The 21,281-nt window shown below is 45.6% G+C and overlaps 1 protein-coding gene across 4 annotated transcripts in view; it reads right to left on the reverse strand.

Moving 5' to 3' along the window:
• PIK3R5 (phosphoinositide-3-kinase regulatory subunit 5) overlaps nt 1–12,457 on the reverse strand; it is a 67,063-nt gene extending 54,606 nt beyond the window's left edge. For 3 of the 4 annotated variants that reach the window (XM_045824601.1, XM_045824599.1, XM_045824597.1), the window contains exon 1: nt 12,313–12,457. The gene's annotated coding sequence lies outside the window, so the exon portion shown is untranslated. The remainder of the gene's footprint in view (nt 1–12,312) is intronic. The other variant, XM_045824600.1, reaches the window with a different exon arrangement.
• Nucleotides 12,458–21,281: the final 8,824 nt, after the last annotated feature.

Genomic DNA, 21,281 nt, shown 5'->3' on the forward strand with positions numbered 1-21,281 from the left:
ATATAAATAAGATAGAATTTATAATTTTAACCATTTCTATGTACAGTTCTGTGGCATTTAGTACATTCTCACTGTTGTACAACCATCACCACGTTGTCTTCCCAAACGGGACCTCTGTGCCCATTAGACACTGACTCCCCTCCTGCCTCCTCCCAGCCCTTTGTAACCGTCATTCCACGTTCTGTCTCTATGAGTTTTACTCACAGATACTTAACAAAAGTGGAATCGTACAGTATTTGTCTTTTTGCATCTGGCTTATTTCACTTAGTATAATGCCTTCAAGTTTCTTCCATGTTGTAGCATGTATCAGAATTTCCTTCCCTTTTAAGGCTAAATAATATTATTCCATTGTATGTATGTGCCACATTTTGTTTACCCATTCATCCATAGATGGCCATATGGGTTGACTTCATCTTTAGGCATAGCATGCCATTTTTTTAATGAACAGTTTCAATAGGACTTAGAACATATGCCCACTGTACAGCAAAAGGGATGAAGAACATTTATATGACAAGTGAAGATTCACAAAGATCTTAAACTAGTAAAGTTAAGATATGGATGAGACTCATAACAGTCCTTCTTAATCCATTCTCCCTTCTTCTATAGTACTACAATTTGAGGGAATTTTAGATTACATCTACCAGATTCTCTTGTAACTAAATGTGGCATATGACTACATTCTGGCCAATAGAATATGAGTAAACATTGACAATTGAAATTCCCAAATGCTTTTAAAGGGAAGAAGTATGCCTTCTTCTTCCTTCCTCCTCCTCCTGCCGGCTGGAAGGCAGATGTAATGCAATTGCCAGAGCAGCCATCCTGGGCCATGAGATGAAAGCCATGTGTTGAGGCAGGAAGAGCAACAAGACATAAGGAGTGTAGATGTAGGTTTCCAACCTATGAAGATGACATGTAAAGTCTGGGTCACTTATCCTCAGGTGATTAAGTCACTACTATTTTGGGTCGTTCCACTATAACATCAAACCAATATACAAACTAGTATTTCAGTCAACACTGAACTAACCTAAGAAGCAAAATAATGTTTTTGTTAGTCTGTTACTATGTCATCTAGATACAGCTAGGGGGATTTTCCCCAAATCTGGGGAGTACATTTTATAATCTGACCTTAAATAGAGACCACATGGCATACCCAAAATTCCCTTGTAAGGGGACAGCTCATAAAAGCTGAAATCATCCTTCAGAGAAACAGCATATAGTTTCTACATGACGTGCCCACCTCTGTGTATCCAGCTTTAAGGAAGCAACAGCAGAGGCTAAGATATTTAATGGTCAGAGATTCTTTGGAACAAACTGGGTTGGCCAGCTAGTACTAAAGGCATTCAAGTTGAGAGAGTACTGTTTTGGTAAATGAATTAGAGATAATCTCCTATTGGGCAATAAAAAGATACCATGAAAATAAAGTATGGGCATTAAAAAACTTTCCCTCCTTAAATAAGATAAAATAGTTTAGTGGAAAATAACGTTCCCAAGGCAAAACTGTAGAGACAATAAACAGATCAATGATTGTCAGGTGGAGGGAGAGGGAGAGATGAATAGGCAAAGCACAGAGGAATTTTAGGCCAGTTAATACACTCTGTACTATTATAATGATGGACATATGCCATGACCCACTTATAGAATATACAACACCAAGAATGAACCCTAAGGTAAATTATGGACTTTGGGTGATTATGATGTGTCAGTGTAGGTTCATCCTTGGTAAAAAATGTTCCATCCTGGTGAATGACGTCGATAATGGGGGAGGCTATGTATGAGTAGGGGCAGGGGACCTATGAGAAATCTCTGTACTTTCCTCTCAATTTTGTTGTAAACCTAAATTTCCTCTCAAGAAATTTAAATAGTTTTGAATATAATAATGATATTTCCACCTCTATCTACTGAACAGGTCTTAGAAACAATGCAACCAATGAGAAGTAATCCCTCATCTTTGGAAACAGGACTCTCTGAGAGGACTGAGTTCTGGACCCAAGGTGGAAGTGAACTGCAGCCCCAGCCCAATCAATCCCTTTGGAATTCCCTCTACAGGAGCCGTGATGAAAACCCAGTGGACTTTAGAAGGGGCATTCTCAGCCACGTCCGTCTCAGGAGAATGTTGGACCATAAGAGTGCCTTGCTTTGGGTGGCCAGGGGTGGGAGAACAAGAGGAATGGTACCTCTTTCTTTACCCATTGCATCCAATATGGGCTTACTTCTATCAACTCCCACAAGTCCCCATCATCTTGTTTTCCTAGCTGACTCAGGTATCTTCTAGAACAACCTCCTCTCCAGGCCCCTGAATAGCTCATATGCCTTGGATCTGAGCTCCTTAGCCTCACTAGTTCAGAAATGCATTTTTTTTTGATGCTACACAAGGCTAGTTCCTGCCCAAACTCACTTCTCATTAACCTTCTCAACCTTACCTCTCAGGCTAACCTTTATCTCTTTCAAGTTGATTTTTATGATCAGTTTCTTTAAGGGGCCCTGCCCTTATTTTATTTATAGCAAACTTCCCTGCACAAACCAATATTATTGTGCCGTGACCCACAGGCTAACGTGTGGATGTCACAGGAGGCCTTTGCACCTCTGCCCTGCAGCTGGGCAGTCCTTGTTCCACATCCTTTCTCTCGTGAGTTCAGAAAACACCCTCAGGTCATTAGAAGTCAAATGGGGAGGGTGAGCCGCATCATTGGGTCTCCCACTCTTGGATCATACTTACCAGAAAGGGAATATGGAGTATTCCTGTCCCCAGGGCCAAGAGAGCCTGAGGCACTTTTCCAGGCCTTTCTATGGACTTACACTGAGGCCAGAGATGGCAAGGGACCCTGGACATGAGCCTGTGGTGGTGTCATAGCACTGGTTCCAGGCTGGTGGGTGGGCGCCCCAGGGCCTCCACTGCCCTCTGAGGAAGCCAGGAAGTCAGTGTCAGGTGGGCACGGGAAGGGGCATCACTCTGTGTTAGTTAAACTTTGCCTCAGAATGGGGCGTTCTCTCTCCTGGGGAGTCCTTTCTACTACTCTCTCCCGCCCTTTCACTGAAAGCCCTCTTCCCTCTCCAGAGCATAACTCCTCTTAAAAAAAAAAAGAGCACCATGCACCCTGCTGCAGAGCAATAGAAGAGAGCAGCTTTCCTCTCTGAATGGTTCCACCTTAGGGCCGCATTGGTGAACAAGACTGCAAGCTGCAAAGGGCAATATGAAAATTAATAATAATTATTAGTAATACTTTATTTTCTTCCAATTTAAACCTGAGTTCTACATCTTTCTTGACTTCCTCCAGGGTCCACTTGGCCAGGCACCCCCTGGGGACATTTGGAGACTCCCCAGAAGTCCTCCAAGCCTTTCTCTCCCCTGCTCCCCCTGAAAACACAGCTCCTGATTGCCCCATAGCCTGCTGGGCAGGCAGGACAGGAAGCCCCTCTGCCTTGTAAACACGGTGTTGCAAACAGTCACTTCCCCAGGCTCCCATAAAGCAGAGGTCACAGCCTGGGAGTGGCTTGCCTGGGGACAGTTCCCCAGGTCTCCCACTGGTCAGACTTAGAGAACAGCTCATCTTAAATCTGACTGACCTGCCTGCAGGCGTAGGAAGACGAGTTCCAAGGAGTGGAGGCTCGGGTTCTGCGGTCTGCCAGGGACTCACAGGGACTGAAACAGCTCAGAGGAGGACACCTGCTTTGCCCATACTGGAGAACAAAGACACATAGTTTTGGCCCTTTGGATGCCCGTAGAAGGCCAGGGAGGTGCCTGCAAGGTGCAGTCCTTGAGGGGGAGGGTGACTGAGACCCACAGAGATCACAGATGAGGGACAGCCCAGCTGCCAGATCAGCAGCTATCCTGGGTGGAGGCACAGGTCTCCCAGGTGTGGGCTGCCCAACCAGGCAGTCTTTCACGCAACAAACGCTGGCTCACCCACACCCAACACTGGCAATTCCAGGCACTGGGAGGTCAGTGCTGAACAAGATGGTAGGGAAGTTTTCCCATTAGGAGAAAGATGGGAGAGGCCAGAACACATGTTAGGTCTTAGGAGAAGGAGTCAGGCAGTCTGGCTGGAGGACAGGGAGAGAATTCCTGGAGAAGACTCAATGAGCAGCACTCACCTCTGAAACCTGAATAGAAGACGAAGGACTTTGGACTTTCCCTATGAAGCAAGATGGCATCGGAGGTTTCCAAACACGACAAAGGAGTTTTCATAAGAAAAATCTCTTGGTGAAGCAAGGGAGAGACTGTGGCCCAGAAGGCACCACGAGAGGCTTGCAGTGACGAAAGCTGAATTAGATGGCAGAGAGAATGATGGGGAAGTGAGAGAGGCAAGAGCCCCAGGGAAAGGAAGCACCATCGAAACTGAGGGAAGGAGACTTGACTTGGGGTGGTGAGCACACGATACACAGATGACGTATTATAGAATTGTACCCCCGAAACCTGTATAATGTTACTGACTGATGTTACTGCAATAAATTTAATCTTTTTAAAAACTGGCTGGATAGTGGCAACAGTGGAGAGCAGGAAGATGGAGGGAAGACTCAGAGATGACTCTAAGCTTTCAAGGCCAGGAGAAAAAACAGGGAAGTCTGCAGAGGAAGCCTGTTTTGTGGATAAAGAGCTGGGCTCTGGACACATGTGGAAGATGATCTGGACTGGGGGAAAGGGTTTGGGTGAGGGACACAAGCTCACTGGGGATGGCAAAAACAGGAGTCTGTGGAGCAACAGTGGGAGGAGGAAGTGGTAAGAGAAAAGGCTCCAGGTGAACGCGTTGGGCATCAAATGCTACAGAAACTTCAGAGATGCAGGTTGGGAGGAGGCTGTTGGGCTTTGCCATTACAAAGCTACCAGGGACCTTAGAAGAAGCCACCCACTAGAGAAGCACTGGAAGCATAGGGCAGGAGATGGCATGGCACCACTCGGATCTGAGGAAGGGTTTGTTGTCTCTGGGAGTCCTGCCCTGAGGTGGGCCCCCGAGAGAAGAAGCAGTTCCCCTCTGCTCAGCCCCTCAAAGCAGCTCCCATGCTTGAAGAGTAGACTTTGAAAACTGAGCAGGGGATGTCAGAGCAGTAGAGACCATTAGATCCAGGAGGGAACAGGCTCAGGAGGACAAGGAGATAAGCAGGGGCAGCTCGGACTACAGGTTACATCTCCTACTCCCATTCTGTAGTCTGAACATCCCACCACAACACCTTGTTTTCTCTTAAGCACAATAGTAGGCTAAGGAAAGCTCTCTGAGCTTTTAGCTTTCTCTTGATGTCACTGTAGAAGTGAATGCAAAATGCAAAGGCCTATGAAACATTAGCTCGAAAACCCCATGAGCAAGAGGCCATTAATTCCCAGGTCAACCTACAGGTTGGGTAGGTTGGCCTTGAGAAGCTATCTCGTTCAGCCACAGAGGAAAGTGATTCTGAAGTGGAGCTTAATTTGTTTATTTCACCAGGTGTCAGAAGGAGCCAAGAACAAGAGACCCCAAGAACGGCCCATGCTCCCGCATAGGATGTGGGCAAGGGTCCCTGTGTTCAGTGATGGTGCCAGGGTCTTTTCCCATGGGTAGCTACAATTTTCCTAACCACCAAAGTACCCCTCCTCTAGGGGAATGGGCTGTGAAGCAAGGCTATGGGATTTGTGAGGGAACTTCCCAGCTTTGGGATTTGTTTATTCAAGGTCAGTGAACTTAAATTCAAATTTTGTTCTCAGGACAACCAATTTTTATACAACCAGTTAGGCACAGCCGGTATGATTTGGAGAACTAGAGACTAGACTCTTAAAAATGGAGTAATCTTGGTCTTCATTCTCACAACTATCATTTCGACATGTGACATGTATTTTCCCTGAATACTTCCCCCCACAGGGAACTCGAGACTACAAGGCCACCTATTCCACTGTTGCTCTGCTCTGGATTTTCTCCAAGAACTTCCTTGTGGCCAGCTGACATCTATTTCTTCACAATTTCTCTTCCTTTTCTCTTCCTTAGTCCCTTTCCTTCTGAAGAGAGACCTGCACACAACAGGTCTTCCCCTTTTCCAAAGGATGCTGCCCTTCAGACATCTGAAGAGAGGAGGGTACTTCTCCTTGTGTCCTCTTCTTGGAGGAAAACACCTCTACTTCTTTAATCATTCGGTGCTATGGCACCCACATCTTGGTTCCCCTTCTCTGGGTGTGAAGTGGTTGATGCAGCACCTGCAGGCGACCTGCAGTCCACATGGCTCTAAACAGATCAGTGTGGAAATGGACCACAAGTCGAAGACGGCTGTCAGGTGCTAGTTCCAGAGCACTGAGGTGACAGGGGTGTGCCTGGGAGAACTGAGGAAGCCAAGAGAGGAGAGGGAGGCTGCGAGAGCAGGAAACCAAGAATCTGGCAGTAAAGGAACTAAAGACCAGAGCCGTTCTCCCAACTTTCAAGGGATGGATCACTCCCCTGCACTCTAACCTGGCCCAGGGTTCAGGAGAAAAATAAACGTCTCTAAACCACTTTGCAAAGCCAGCGCATCAAAACCTGGCAACAGCAGGACATGAGAGGAAAATGGAGGCTGGCCTTACTTGTGAGTCTTGAGGTAAAAATCCTACAAAGAATCACAGCAAATCAAACCCAACTGCATTGAAAGAATAAAACACTGTGATCAAGTGGAGTTTGTTCCAGAAGTGCAAGGAGGGTTCAATATAAGGAAGTTGAAATAACATGTCACATAAATCTAATCTTAAGGTGAAAGAATACAAAAATTTCCTAGTAGATGCCTAGAGAAGTATTTGACAAACTTAACTTCCATTCTTGGTTTTTAAAATCCTTAGACATGAAAAATTGAAGTGAATATGCTTCACACATGGCTCCTCACTTCAAGGCACCAGCTCTAAAGAGCTGTGACCACATCAGAGAAACAAAGCCCCAAGCCAATGCCAGACCCTGGGAACCTGGGGGTGGGGCAGGGGAAGGGGCACAAATAACTCTGGCAAAGGAACAGCAATGGCTGCCTCTCTCCCTCCTAGACAGTCTCTCTTGATGTAAACAGCCACAAACACACATTTTCTCTGACCCTCATTCCTAGCCTTAAGTCTAGTTCTCTGGTTGGGCGGTGGAATGGTGGGGAGGTGGTAGGTGAGGAGGTGGGGACAGAGGGCTTCTTGTAAGGACACCAGCAGCAAAAGTAATGCTCTTTAATCAACTTGGAAATGGGCTGAATTCAAGACTTGACGAGACATTTAGAAAGCGTCCACGTGCACCACAGTGGCTCAGTGAGTGGTCAGGGAGCTCAGCACCCTGCAGCTGCCTGGAGATCCCACCAGTGAGTCACCAGGGGCCTGCTCTGCAGGCTGCAGCTTCCCATTACCCACCATCACTCCCCGCCTGCCTCTGACTCAACAGCTGGGGCTTATTCAAAGAAATCCATATGGAGAGAGTCCTGTCTTCTAGGGGTTATTAAACTGGGTTGCTGGGTGTATTACAAGGTCTCAGAAGACCCAAAGTTTTATCCAAAACTTTGAGACACACTCTCACACACACACACATGTGCTTTTGGGGGACAGGGGAAGATGATCTGTCACTATTGTCAGTTTTTTAAAAGGGCCTGTTATCTAGAGAGAGCTTGAAACTCACCTTTAGGAACTGTTAAGTGTATCTGTGATCTAACAAACCCAGAAAATGCAAAGAGGAGGGAGGTCGCCTCAGCCAGGCTGTGTGGAAGCAGCTGTGTGATTTGCCTGACAAGAGTCAAAACCACTAAGCCATTCAGGAACAAGTGCTCAGACCCCAAACCCAGAGATATGTCTGTAGAGACTTCATGGTTCTGGGGCAACAACTTTGGATTAAGAAGAAGGACATGGGGACTGAACAGGTGCCTTCATCGGTGGTACAGAAAATCGGGGTTTCTCAATCCTGAGAGAAGAGCAGCTCTGGGGATGAACATAAGGAAGGCCCAGCAAACGAGGCGATGGTTTTCTGAGCATGGGGCACCCTTGGCTGTTGATGGCCAGCATGAGAGCACACATCCAGGGAGACTCCTGCTCAGAGCCACTGGTGGCGGCACTGGTGATGAGCCATGAAAGAAAAAAAGAGACACCCTGTAATACTGTTACAGGGCTAAGCTGGGCCTTGGGGTTCGAGGGAGGCGGGGAGGAAGGGGCGGCAGGGAATGTGCCCCCGGTCCATGCCAGACACTGGGTGAGGTATCGTACTTGCCAGCAGTCATCTCCTCTGAGTCTCACAGGACCGGAAGTCTACGTAAACCCAGAGATGCTAAAAGGAGTACCTCAATGATGCACCCAAAGAACACTTAGCACATGTCTGCTCAATGTTAGGTTTCACTATTATTAGTATTACTATTCTCGTTATTTCATACCTCAAGTCTCCACTCAAATATGACTTCTTTAGGGAAGACTTTCCTTAACATCCAAACTATATTGGTCTCTCTTTACATAATCTCACAGGAGCCCATAATTCTCAGGATTGTAATTAGACGATATGCGTGTTTGGTGTCTTGTCTGAGGGACAGTAATTTACATGAGGGCAGGAGCGTTACGTGTTTTACTCGGGATCTGAGTCCGGCACAAGCCGGCACACAGAAAGGGCTCCATGTTGAAATGATGAACCAGTGTGTGAGATACTGGAAATTGGGAACGGGTCACAGAAAGCAACTAGTGCCTCGCTGCCATACAGATGGGGAAACTGACATCTGGAGGGACATACGGACTTACGTATCCAAGGTCACATGGCTGCGAGAGAAGGACTCAGGCAGAAACTAAAATCCCTAACACCGTGGGAGGCAGAGGCCTGGAAGCCACCCTCAGCCCTCAGCCCCAAGACCTGCCCCCCACAAGGAAACCACACGGGCTTATTTGCCTAGATCAACAACAGCAGCAAGAAGACTCTGGAGGACACGAAAATGAAAAGCACACCACTCCCTCCTGACCCCACCCTCCTGTCCCCCATACCGTCCTGCATTCAGGTAGCTTCCACTGTTAATGCATGGACTTCTTGCCTATGAGACCCTAGAGAGTTTCATGGCGACAGCTAAATAGCCACACTGAGCATCAGGTGGCTCTGGTGAGCAAGCCACCAAATCACTGGCCAGAACCTGTAGACCAGGGCAGTCAGTGCTCTGGTAGGAGGCCATGACAGGCATGGTGAGGACAGAAGGAGGGGGCGTTCAGTGCTGTGGAGTGAGGGAGGGGTTAGGGAAGACTCCAAAGATGATGATGCTTGAGCTGGACATCCAAGGATGAATTCATGGTCTACCAGTCAGGTAGAGGAAATGAAGGGCAGTGGAGGGAGAAGGAATAGCACAAGCAAAGGCACAGAGTTTGGCCTGAACTTCAGAAGACAAAGCAGGTGGGTGGCAGAAGACCTTGCTAGTCATGCTCGGGGTGCTAGCCTTCTCCAGAGGACAGTGCCGGCTCTGCAGGGTTTGCAGTCGAAAAGCGACTTGCTCCAGTTTGTTGTCTTACATCACTACGGTGGCAGGAGAGTGGCTGGACTGGGGGTGGGGGGTGGCTGGAGGCAGGACTCCCCCACTGAAGCTGGACTCTAAAGCCCAAAGACTAGGACCCAAATTGGTAACTCAGCAGGCTCCAGAAGGACCCAGTGTCTGCTTTATGCCACCAAAGTCACCCACTTCTTCCAATTCATTGCCCTCACCCTTCTATTGGGTGCACCTTGCTGCAGCAATATCTCACTTATCCAGAAGTCCCGAACTAATGACCCCAACTATCCAGAACCTAGCTGCCAGCCTGACAGGAGATGGAAAAGACCCATGGACAACCACATTTATGCCCCAAAAGTCATGCCCTGCAGGGCATGCACGTCACACCCAAGGGCACATGCAGGCTGCCACTCAAGCTTAATTATCTCTGGTAAGAGTAGACACCAGCCAGTCAGCCCAGCTGCACCACTGTCTAGCCATGTGGCCTTGGCCCTCAGTGTCCTCATGCATCAAATGGGGCAACAATTGTGGCTACTTCAGAGTGTGGCTGTGAAGGGTAGAAAATATGAAATACTGGGGGGAAAAGCAGAAAATGTGTCCTGAGCAGACCCAAGATACAAAAGAGAATGACAGGTAGAACCATGCGATATTTTCAAGAACTTACTAAATTAGGCACAATGTGCTACATTTATAAATGCAAGCAATATGTTTTACAAAGATTACCCTTAAAACTAGACATATTGAAAAGTTTTGGTGTTTAGAAGGTGGAATTACTGGAAGAATTAATGTATGCAGATTTACCTATGGAAATGACAATTCTTTGTGTACCTGTGTACATCTAAAGTGCCCCTCAAAATCTGTAAAATATCGTATTTAACAGAACCTAAGCTGCCATCAACTGTGAGATGCATCATTATTTGGTATGTCAGTAAGAAAGAAACACTGCTATCTATTACAATGGTAAGATGCCACTGATGATAAGATGCATCTTGATTTTAGAGTTGTTAAAACGTGAAAGTACATATACCTTCAAGTCAATGGAAATCTGAATATGCAATATGTTTGCTGTGTCTTCTTCCTCTTGGGCAGAAGTAAGATATAGTCTTTCCTTCACCTAATACCCTACCTTCATCTATGCCAGACACTCAAAAATTGAACATAAAATGTTTCCTTGGGCCTCCTGCTGATCACTCTATCTTGTCCCTCCAGAAGCTTCCTCTCTCAAGAAGCAGAGAGGCTTTCAGCCAAACGTCCTCAGATTCAAAGGGGTGCCACTGAGCCACCAGCTCAGCCCCTTGGATGAGCCACCTTGAACCAAGGCCAAGTTTGCACAGCTTGAGCTCAACTGAACTCCAGCGGGGGCCTCCAGTTCTAGGTTGCCCAGGCAAAAAACATCTACTGGCTGTCCTCTCCTCCTGACTCTCAGCCAGCAGGCCCCTGATCAGCGATTACCCTGGGAATGTGGGGCAGCCTCTGACAGCTGCCCGAGGCAGCCTTCACTGTGGAGCCTTCTCATCATTAGCACTCCAGTAACCCCAAACACGCTTGTGCCCAGTACCACCTAGTATTTTTGGAAGAAACAAAAGGAGGGAGGGGGAATGAGTAGGCAGGGGAGGCTGGGGTGGCCACCTCCACTGCAGCTTGGTGAGAGAAGATATTAATCACACACCCCCCCTAAGCTAGAGATAAGGGGGAAGGATTTCTTAAAACCCCAATGAGGCCCAGCACACAAAGGCCCCAAGCCTTCCTCCCCCACAGTCCTGTGAAGTTACTGTTAGAGCCCATTTTACAGACAGGGAAATGGACTGGGAGAGGGGTCAGGAAGATGCTCAAGGTTGCACAACTGGGCCTGGCTAGAACTCAGGTATCCTTTCCCAATCACAGGGAGCCATCCCCAAGCAATGGTTCCAGTATCATCACTTAAGGAGCGTATTCCAATTTTAGAATACTACGGACTCCAGGCCCCTGCCCTGGAGAGCTGTGCTATAGTGCGGGGACCTGGAGAAGGAGTGTTTTAACAAGCTCTGGAAACTTGTTCCTTTCTAGGTGGTCCAAGACCAGGAGGAAGGAAAGTGTGGATGGAAAGAATCAGCGCCCATGGGGGGAGGGGAGAGAAGAGCAATCCAGAAGGCCCCTTGGAGGCAGACCTGGCCTACTTTCAGTCCTCATTGTGCCTAAACCCACCCCTCCTCTCCGCACAGGGGCTTGCTAACTCACTAGATACCACATCCTGCTGCTTTCATCTCGCCTTCCTTTTCCCTCTGAATAATCTCCTTCCTCCTACTGACCTGAACTTCTTGCTTATTTACCCCAGGACTGGGATGGGCCAGCCCGCATGCGCAGGCGCAAACTTGCACACAGAGTCACGCAAGGTACAGCCAGGCTGTAAACACAAATCCACGCTCTGACAGTGCCAAGCGTGCACCTGTCTAGAAAAGCAGCCACTGTCTGGGGACCCACGCTCGCGAGCAGGTTCAGGCTGTGGCAGGCACTCTCATGACTCCCAGGTCCGATGGCAAAGGACCCCGGAGGCCAATGCTCCTCAAAAGAGTTCCCAGGTCGAGAGGTGAGACCCCTGGACTCCACTACACACAGCGGCCTGGGTAGACGGCAGGAAACCTCGGCCACACTTGAATCGCACAAAGGCAGGCAATTCAGCAGCGGCCACCTAGACAACGATAAACGGTCCCGGAACGCCCCTTCTGTCTCCAAGGTTATTGGAAACGCTGCTGTGCAGACCCCGTGCCCTGGCAGTGGCTCCTGTCCACAGAGCCGTAGGACAGCAGGACCAGTCCAGCCTTTCCGCTGCAGCCGCTGCTCTCAGAGCCCACTGCTCCCCAACTGTCCCCCACCCGCTCCGGCTCTGCCCGAGTCTCACGAGTGCCCTCGGTGCCTCCATGCCTGGGCCGCTGGGCTACATACCTGCAGTCCCCGCCGGGCTCCAAGCCCCCCTCCAGTGACGACTCCCTGCTATTTGGAGTATGGTCTAAACCACTGCACCCAGGCTGGAATCGCACGGCTGGTCCCAGCATCTGCCGTGATCCGCTCCGACGGAGGGCCGGGGGCGGGGCCAAACCATGGGGGCGGGGCTTTCTCTGGGGCGGGGTCCGGGTGAGGCAGGCCGCCTGGCGGGCGTCTCACGCCACCTGGTGGCGGGGCAGTGTGTGCGAGAGACTGTTCTAGTCTGTGTATCCTCGGAGTACCGCTGCACAGCTTCAGAGAAGTAGCCCTCAGCTCGGAGCCCAGCTGCCCTCGGAAGGAACCGGCCCTGACGGGTGGGCAGCCACGGTCGGAAGGTTGCCAGCACCAACCACCAGCGACCCCCGAGAATAAGGTGCGGTTCCACCAAGGCAGCGGAAGCGCGGTTTTGGCCCCGGCAGGAGAGGTGGGCGGAGCAGGAGAGAGGCTTGGGGTGGGGGCTTCGGGGAAGGAGGAGAAAGGGGAAGCTCCGAAGAGCTGCTTCCGTCTCTCACTGCGACCCAGCGCCCCACTTCCTTTTACTACTTCTATTTTCTTTCAGGGCTCTTAACATTTAAAACGCACGACTTCTGTGCAGACAGGCGCCTTCACCTTCACCAGTCTGCAGAAACCTTCCTGGAAGTATCAGCCAATCCAGACATTCAGCACTGCTGCCCCAGCGTCTGGCCTGACTTTCCCACCTGACCTCTCCAGTGGCTGTCACTTCATCCGTTCCTCAGCCGCTGGTCGGGGAGAGGGGTCTCCTCCAGAGTCAAGGCCCTCTTTCTGCCTCCCCTTCTCTCCTCACAGATGACGCAACAGATGTTGTTATACCAAGAGCTGGGTCACAGAATCCTGGAATCAAAGCGCATCCCTGTGTCTCAGTTTCCTCATTCACAAAATGGGGATATAGAAAGTTGGCTGCCGTGCAAGCAGCTCTCGCAATGAAAGAACAGCACTGCATTTCAGAGTCAACAAAGAGCAAGGCTGAAATTTTCACTTCCACTATTGAATGAGACTTTGTGTCACAATATCTGTGAGAGGCGTTCAAGATCCGCCACAAGGTTGTACGTTATTGTTGGTCAAAAGCCGCAGCCCTACCTGAGGCTTTGAGAGATGTGAGCACCAATGACTTTTCTTGTTCCTGGCTCCCTAAATACCAAGAAAAAGCAACTTCCTCAAAGGCACAAAAACAGAAAGTACCCTTGGGTGAACACAGAGAACTGGTTCCAGCCTGTCTGGCAAGAGGTGGTAAGGGGCGCAGAACCACCTAGGACTTCTCCTCATTCACCACTGAGCCCCTCCCCCATTTTACAAATAAGGAACCAGAGCCACGAAAGACCATGAGAGGACGCGTCTAAGGTCATATGATTCCGTGAGGGTGGGTGAGGGCTCTAGTCTCCTCAGCCCCTACCTTTTCACCACGAAAAGGAGAAGAGGGGCAGAAGGAGGTGGCCCAGAGGTGTCCGAAGTAGAGGGAAGGAAGGGAACTGCTCTGGAATGAGGAATAGAGTAGCAAGAGTGACACAGCTGTACCGGACTGACATATTGGATGATGAGATCATTTTGAAAGCTAAAGAAAATGCTAGGGAGGTTATGGCATCTGTGACTTCCTCCATGTCCTTGGTATTCCTAAAACTGAAGATGGAGGAAAGCTGAAGCAGAATTGCCCCTTAGCGGTCACTGCCAGCGAGCTGAATATCCCGTGAAGCCCACTTAGGCCCATCCTGCATTCCCTCAGAGTTCGGCATTCTCTTCTCCACCAGTAGGTGTGACCCACATGTTGAACTTCATGTTATCCCTCCCTCCACCCCTCATCCCCCACCCACTTAGCTCCACCTGTTTCTCCAGGCCCCACTAGGCAGACCACCAACCAGGAGATCTGATCAACACCTGACATCTGTTGGCCAAAACTTAGAACTACAGCCACTGCGGCACCTTCGACTCCCACTTCCTCAAAGAAGGGGCTGATGAGACTCAATGTGCCTGTCACTCATGTGGCACCTGATTTTGTATCACTTTGTACAGCTCTGTTGTTGCTTCACTTAAAAATATGTCTGTTTGTTATCTCTCTCCTGCCTTTCACTGCCTTATGTTTTCAAACACATCTACCCATCTCCACTTCCTCATCTTATATTTATTTTTCAATGCTCTGAAAATATGATGAAGGAAACCCCAAATACCAAATCCGATGGCCTCATGTCCTTACCTCACTTTAGCATTTGATGCTACCTCTCCTTGAGAATTACCCCCCCTTGACTTCTCCTCCTCTGGCTAATATTTCTGTTTTCTTTTTTCTGGCTTCATTTTCTTCATCATTTCTTAAATATTAGAATGCATGTGGTTTTGTTGGAGGCTGCTTCTCTTATACCTAGACACCCTGGCCCCTTCTCATCACACTGATCCCTTCCAAATCTACAGCCCAAGCTTCTTTCTTGAGCTCCAGATCTAGAAGTCCAAATGCTGACTGCACATCCATATCTAGGTAGCCCAAAGGCAACTTAACCACTGCATGTCCTGAAATGAGCTTCTCGTGTTTCCCTAAACTTCTTCTCTTGCCTTCCCTATCTCAGTTAACATCTTTACACTCTGCCAGCTTCAAAACTAGAAACCTCACTATACAGGTAACATACCCAGAGTATGTAAAGAACCCCTACGACTTGAACATAAAAAGACACTCTCATTTTAAAATGGGCAAAAGTCTTGAACAGATACTTTATAAAAGAAGACTTACAAAGAGCTGATAAGTGCATGAAAAGGTGTTCAACAGTCATTGGGGAAACTCAAATTGAAGCCACAAAGTATCACTTTATAGCCATTAGAATAGCTATATTAAAACCAACAACACCAGACGTTGGTAAGGATGTGGAGCTACTGGGACTCACCCACATTGCTTATAGTAAGATAAAATGGCATAGCTGCTTTGGAAAACTGATTGGCAGCATCTAATAAAATTGAATATATATCTTTCTCTGGCCCAGTAATTCCACTCTTAGAAATATATCCAAGATAAATGAATTTATATGTCCACACAGAAACATATACATGAATAATTATACCAGCTTTATTTATAATAGCCCAACACCAGAAACAACCCAAATATCTGTTAATAGCGTAACAGATAAAAACAATTGTGGTACACAGGGTGGGGCAAAAATTGGTTTGCAGTTGTAAGTACATGAAACTGTTTATTATTGTATTATTATTAATTAGTATTATTTTCCATATGGACAACTGTAAACCTACTTTAATATTTTTTTATTTATTGATTTGAGAGAGAGAGAAACATCAATTTATTGTTTTACTTATTTATGCATTCATTGGTTGATTCTGGTATGTGCCCTGACCAGGGATTGAACCCACAACCTTGGTGTATCAGGACAATGCTCTGAGACCAACTGAGCTACTTGGTCAGGGCTGTAAACCTTCTTTTGCCCCACCCTGTATTTATATAATAGAATGCTATTCAGCAATAAAAAGGAATAAGTTACTGATACATGTATCAACATGAATGAATGAATATCACAAACATTTTGTTGAGAAAAAGAAGCAAGACACAAAAGAAATTACACCTCATGGTTTCATTTATATGAAGTTCCAGAGCAATTTAATCTATAGTGACAGTGTCAGAATGGTGGCTATCTTGTGGCAGGGAGCAGTTTATCTGGAAAAGGGACACAAGCAAACTTTCCAGGGAGATAAGAATGTTTTTTATCTTGATCTGGGCAGTGGTTACACACAGTGTGTACATATGAAAAAGTTATTGAGATGTTCACTTAAGAGTTTTGTTTTCCACTCTTTGTAAATATCATCTCAGTGCATAAAACGTGGGAAAGAATGTTCATGTTACACTTGCATACCTTTATGCCCTTCCTCACTCTAATCCCTCTACTTACAATGCCTTTCTCCATTTATTTCCAGGACTAATTACTGTGCATCCATGATGACCAGCAGACCCCCCTCAACTGTTACTACTGGATAAACATAGACTCTCTCTGGAAAGATGAACAAACACAGGGAAAAAAAAAGGAAAACACAAAATTCAGAATTTCAAAAACAGGCATATGATCAGAGAAAATTAGTATTCTTTAAAACTAAATTTCCGTAAACTGAGAATGTTTTAGGGAAATATTTCTCCTATATGTTTTCAATGACACTTGGGAAGATGCCACATTTATAAATGTAGTGGACTTAATTATTTTTTATTTTTATTTATTTTTTCCATTACCATTTATCCCAGCATACCCTCTTCCACCTCCATTCACCCAACTGAACTATTTTTAAAAAATACAAGCTAAGATTAGGAAACATTTTTGGATTGCTGAATGTTAAGATCAGTAGAGAGGGTAAACAGCATATTGGGAATTGAAGAAAGCTAAATATGTGGATTAAAAGCTTGAAAGTTCAGCTCTAATTTAGAGAAGAAAAGATAAAGGGTTAAAACTGTGAAAGAAGAGGTGAACTGTGACTTTAGAGTACAGAGAGGTAAGACATGTAGAATAGTAATTCCACAGGGAGAGAGGGAAAAATTTAAATATTTCTCTGAAGTGAAGAAAGATTTGCATCCTTTACTCAAAATCACAACTTTTCCAATAAAATACAAATTACCAAAAACAATGTAAAAAAATACACAGTGTCTGAAATTTATAAATTAGCAAAGAAATTCTCTCTTGAGAGGTGCCAGGCCTTGACAGGTACGTGGGTGACTGCTGTCTAACTTTGAAGGACAGAACTGTGCTATGCTTTTAAAATCTACACTGCAGTAAGCCCTGGCTGGTGTGGCTCAGTGGACTGAGCACCGGCCTGCATACCAAAGGGTCCCTGGTTCGATTCCAGGTCACATTGTATACCTGGGTACAGGTCCCTTGTTGGGCCAGGTCCCTTGTTGGGGCACAAGGGGCAACTGATCAATGTTTCTCTCTCACATATTGATGTTTCTCTCCTTCCCTTCTTCTCTCTCTAAAAATAAATAAACGAAATCTTTAAAAAAATTATCAAGTTTGCTTACCACAGGGATGGGTGGGAATGGTGTGGAAAGAATGGGGGAGCAGGAACAGGGGGAGAAGGGGTGGATCAAACGGCAGTTCTCTGAGTATGCTTTTCCATGTGGTTCTCACTTTCGGGACCGTGATCATGTTTCACATATCCCTGTCCCCAAGAAATAAGTAATCAAAGTCAGTCAGGATGCGATGGAAACACAAAATGGAAAACAAACAGTAGTAAATGAACTTAACCCCTTTACAAATGAATGGCATAACTATACTGAGGAGGGTGGAGACAGAAGTACAAAACTAAATTAGGAAAACTATTTTGACTACATACTGTAAGGCTAAAGACAAAAAGAACTATACACATATATGGTACTCTAGTTACTAAATCTTTCTCACGGGGCTGGGAATTAGCAGTTCTTAAACCCTGATATGTGTATACTAAGACTAAACAGATAAGTAAATATATTGTAGATGATGAGAGTCAGGTTTCTCACTGTTTGTGAAAGAAATTGCAAATAAAGAAAAGTAAAAGCTAGAATGAATCTTGTGGTGTTAGGCTGCCATTGGAGGTATCAGTGCACACTCATGGTTCTACACACACCAGCAGATGGACACAGATAGTGATGTATGCGTATTTCTTAGCTCTGTCTTCTGAGGTGTCTTGGAAGTAATGTCATCAAGTAGCAACGAGGACAGCTAGCTTCCAGGTCTTGGTAAAAAAATAAAACCCCAGGAAATAAAAAAACAAACAAACAAGGACTCCTTGGAAAATGGCTGATGGAACAGAACTAATTGACATGCATGATTGAAAGAATGACATGAGCCCTGGCCAGGTAGCTCAGTTGGTTACAACATCATCCCAATACACCAAGGTTGTTAGTTCTATCTCCATTCAGGGCACGTTCAAGAAGCAACTGATGAATTAATAAATAAGTAGAACAAGAAATTGATCTCTTTCTTTTTCTCTCTCCCTCCCTCCCTCCCTCCTTTCTCTCTCTCTAAAATCATTTTAAAATTTTTTTAAAAAGAATAAAATTAATCTGGAACACCTTGTGGTACTAGAAAATAATGAAGCACTCCAAAAGTGATTGAGGCTTGTCAAAAATCACAGAAACCAATTTGAAGCAACTCCCAATGGCCAAATCCAGAAAAATTTGGGTGATGCAATACATAACAATACTTATAAATTATAGCCTGTAGAATAAATATCCATGAGTCCACACTGATATAAAAATTGAATAAATAAGTGGAAGAGAAGAGGCAACCCCTAATGGTAGAATTCTAATAAGTAAATGTGGAAGGAATGATAGAATTAGAAAATTACTTGGTAAACATCATAGTAATTATTTTTTTATTTTTAAAATATATTTTATTGATTATGCTATTACAGTTGTCCCATTTTACCCCCTTTATTTCCCTACACCTACACATCCCCTCCCCCTTTAGTTCATGTCCATGGGTTGTACATTTAGGTTCTTTGGCTTCTACATTTCCTATACTATTCTTAACCTCCCTCTGTCTCTTTTCTACCTACCCTTTATGCTACTTATTCCTTGTAACTTTTTCCCCTTTCTCTCCCCTATTCCCTTGGGTAAACTTCCATGTGATCTCCATTTCTGTGATTCTGTTCCTGTTTTAATTGTTTGCTTAGTTTGTTTTTGTTTTTGTTGTATTTTAGGTTCGTTTGTTGATAGGTGTGATTTTGGTGTCATTTTACTTTTCATAGTTTTTTTATTTTCTTCAATTTCTTAGATAAGTCCCTTTAACATTTCATGTAATAAGAGCTTGGTGATGATGAACTCTTAACCTGACCTTATCTGGGAAGCACTTTATCTGCCCTTCCATTCTAAATGAGAGCTTTGCTGGATAGAGTAATCTTCAATGTAGGTCCTTGCCTTCATGACTTCAAATACTTCTCTCCAGGCCCTTCTTGCCTGTAAGGTTTCTTTTGAGAAATCAGCTGACAGTCTGATGGGAACTCCTTTGTAGGTAACTCTCTCCTTTTCTCTTGCTGCTTTACAGATTCTCTCCTTATCTTTAATCTTGGGTAATGTAAGTATGATGTGCCTTGGTGTGTGCTTCCTTGGGTTCAACTTCTTTGGGACTCTCTGGGCCTCCTGGACTTCCTGGAAGTCTATCTCTTTTGCCATATTGGGGAAGTTCTCCTTCATTATTTGTTCAAATAAGTTTTCAACTTCTTGCTCTTGTTCTTCTCCTTCTGGCATCCCTATGATTCAGATGTTGGAACACTTAAAATTGTCCTAGAGGTTCCTAAGCTTCTCCTAATTTTTGAATTGTTGTTTCTTCATTCTGTTCTGGTTGAATTTTTATTGCTTCCTTATGTTCCAAATTGTTGATTTGAGTCATTGTTGGTTCCCTGTACATTTTTCTTTATTTCACTTTGCATAGCCTTCACTTTGTCCTCTATTTTGTGACTATACTCAATCATTTCTGTAAGCATCCTGATTACCAGTGTTTTGAACTGTGCATCTGATAGGTTGGCTATCTCTTCATTACTTAGTTGTATTTTTTCTGGAGCTTTGATCTGTTCTTTCATTTGGGCCTTTTTTTTTGTCTCAGAGCACCTGTTACCTAGTAAGGGGTGGACCCTTAGGTATTTACCAGGGCAGGGCTACCCACTTCACTGCATTGTGGTGGTGTATGTGGGGGAGAGGTCTGAGAAGGAACAATGCTGCTTCTCAGCTCTCCTCTGGCTTTCAGTCATTTCTGTCACTACCCACAAGCAAATTGCTCCTTTCTGTTGCTGATTCCTGGGTGGATGGGTTTGTGTATGTTCTAGGACCCTGTAGGTCTCGCCAATAAACTCTCCTGTGAGGCTGGGAGTTTATCCCGCTGCCTCAACTCCCACAGGTTTTTTCAGTCAGAGGTTTTGAGGCTTTATTTCCCCAGCACTGGAACCCTGGGTTGCACAGTCTGTCTTCCTCCCCAGATGTTCCTCCCAGTTTATCCACATGTAAATGTGGGACTGCCTGCTCTGCCAGCCACTGCCTCACCCATTCCACCAGCTACAGCCTCACTGGGTCCACCAGCCACTGCCTTGCTACCAGTCCTCTTCACCTGCCTGCCTGTCTCCACCCATCCTACCAATCTGGATGAATGTTTCTTCAACTCCTTGGTTGTCAGACTTGCGTACAGTTCAATTGTCTGTCAGTTCTGGTTGGTTTTTGTTTTTAAATTTGTTGTTGTCTTCCTTTTGGTTGTGCAAGGAGGCATAGTGTATCTACCTATGCCTCCATCTTGACCACAAGTCCATATAATATTTTTTCAGGCAAGAATCATCAATGGATGCTAGATATTGTGGGCAAAGGCATGATGATGAGTGGGATATTTGCTTAGTCTTATAGTAGCTCCTCCAAGATACTTACTAATCACAAAGGAAAAACTAATAAATTTACAGTGGAGAAACCAGGCTAACTCTACTTTAACCAAGTGAAAGGTTAACAGTATCATAATGAGACATAGCAATATTATTTATCTCTTGATTTGTTGCACCAAGAACAGCACATCATTTTTGTGGTATTTTTGTCAACAATGTCGTACTTCAATCTAATCAAGAAAAAACATCAGAGTAACCAAAACTGAGAGGCAGTGTGTAAAACCCTGAACAGTGTAAGTGTCAGGAAACACAAGGAAAGCCAGCAGGGCTGTCAGAGGTTGTCACACAACAATTCTGGATTGGATCCTGGGCCAGAAAAAGGACACCAGTGGGACAATTGGTGAAATTGAAGTAAAGTGTGTAGATTCATTAATAGTATTGTATCAATACTATTTCCCAATTTCAGTAATCATGCTATGTTTAACATACACTGCTAACATCCAGAAAATCTGGGTGAAAGTTTTATGGGAACCCTATGCAACTTTTTTATAATTCCAACGTTACTTCAAAATATAAACTTAAAAAAATAAACACTGTAAATCTTA

The sequence above is a fragment of the Phyllostomus hastatus genome, unplaced genomic scaffold (genome assembly GCF_019186645.2).
Source record: "Phyllostomus hastatus isolate PE091 unplaced genomic scaffold, TTU_PhHast_1.1 phas_scaffold_55, whole genome shotgun sequence".
NCBI classification, from domain to species: Eukaryota; Metazoa; Chordata; class Mammalia; order Chiroptera; family Phyllostomidae; genus Phyllostomus; species Phyllostomus hastatus.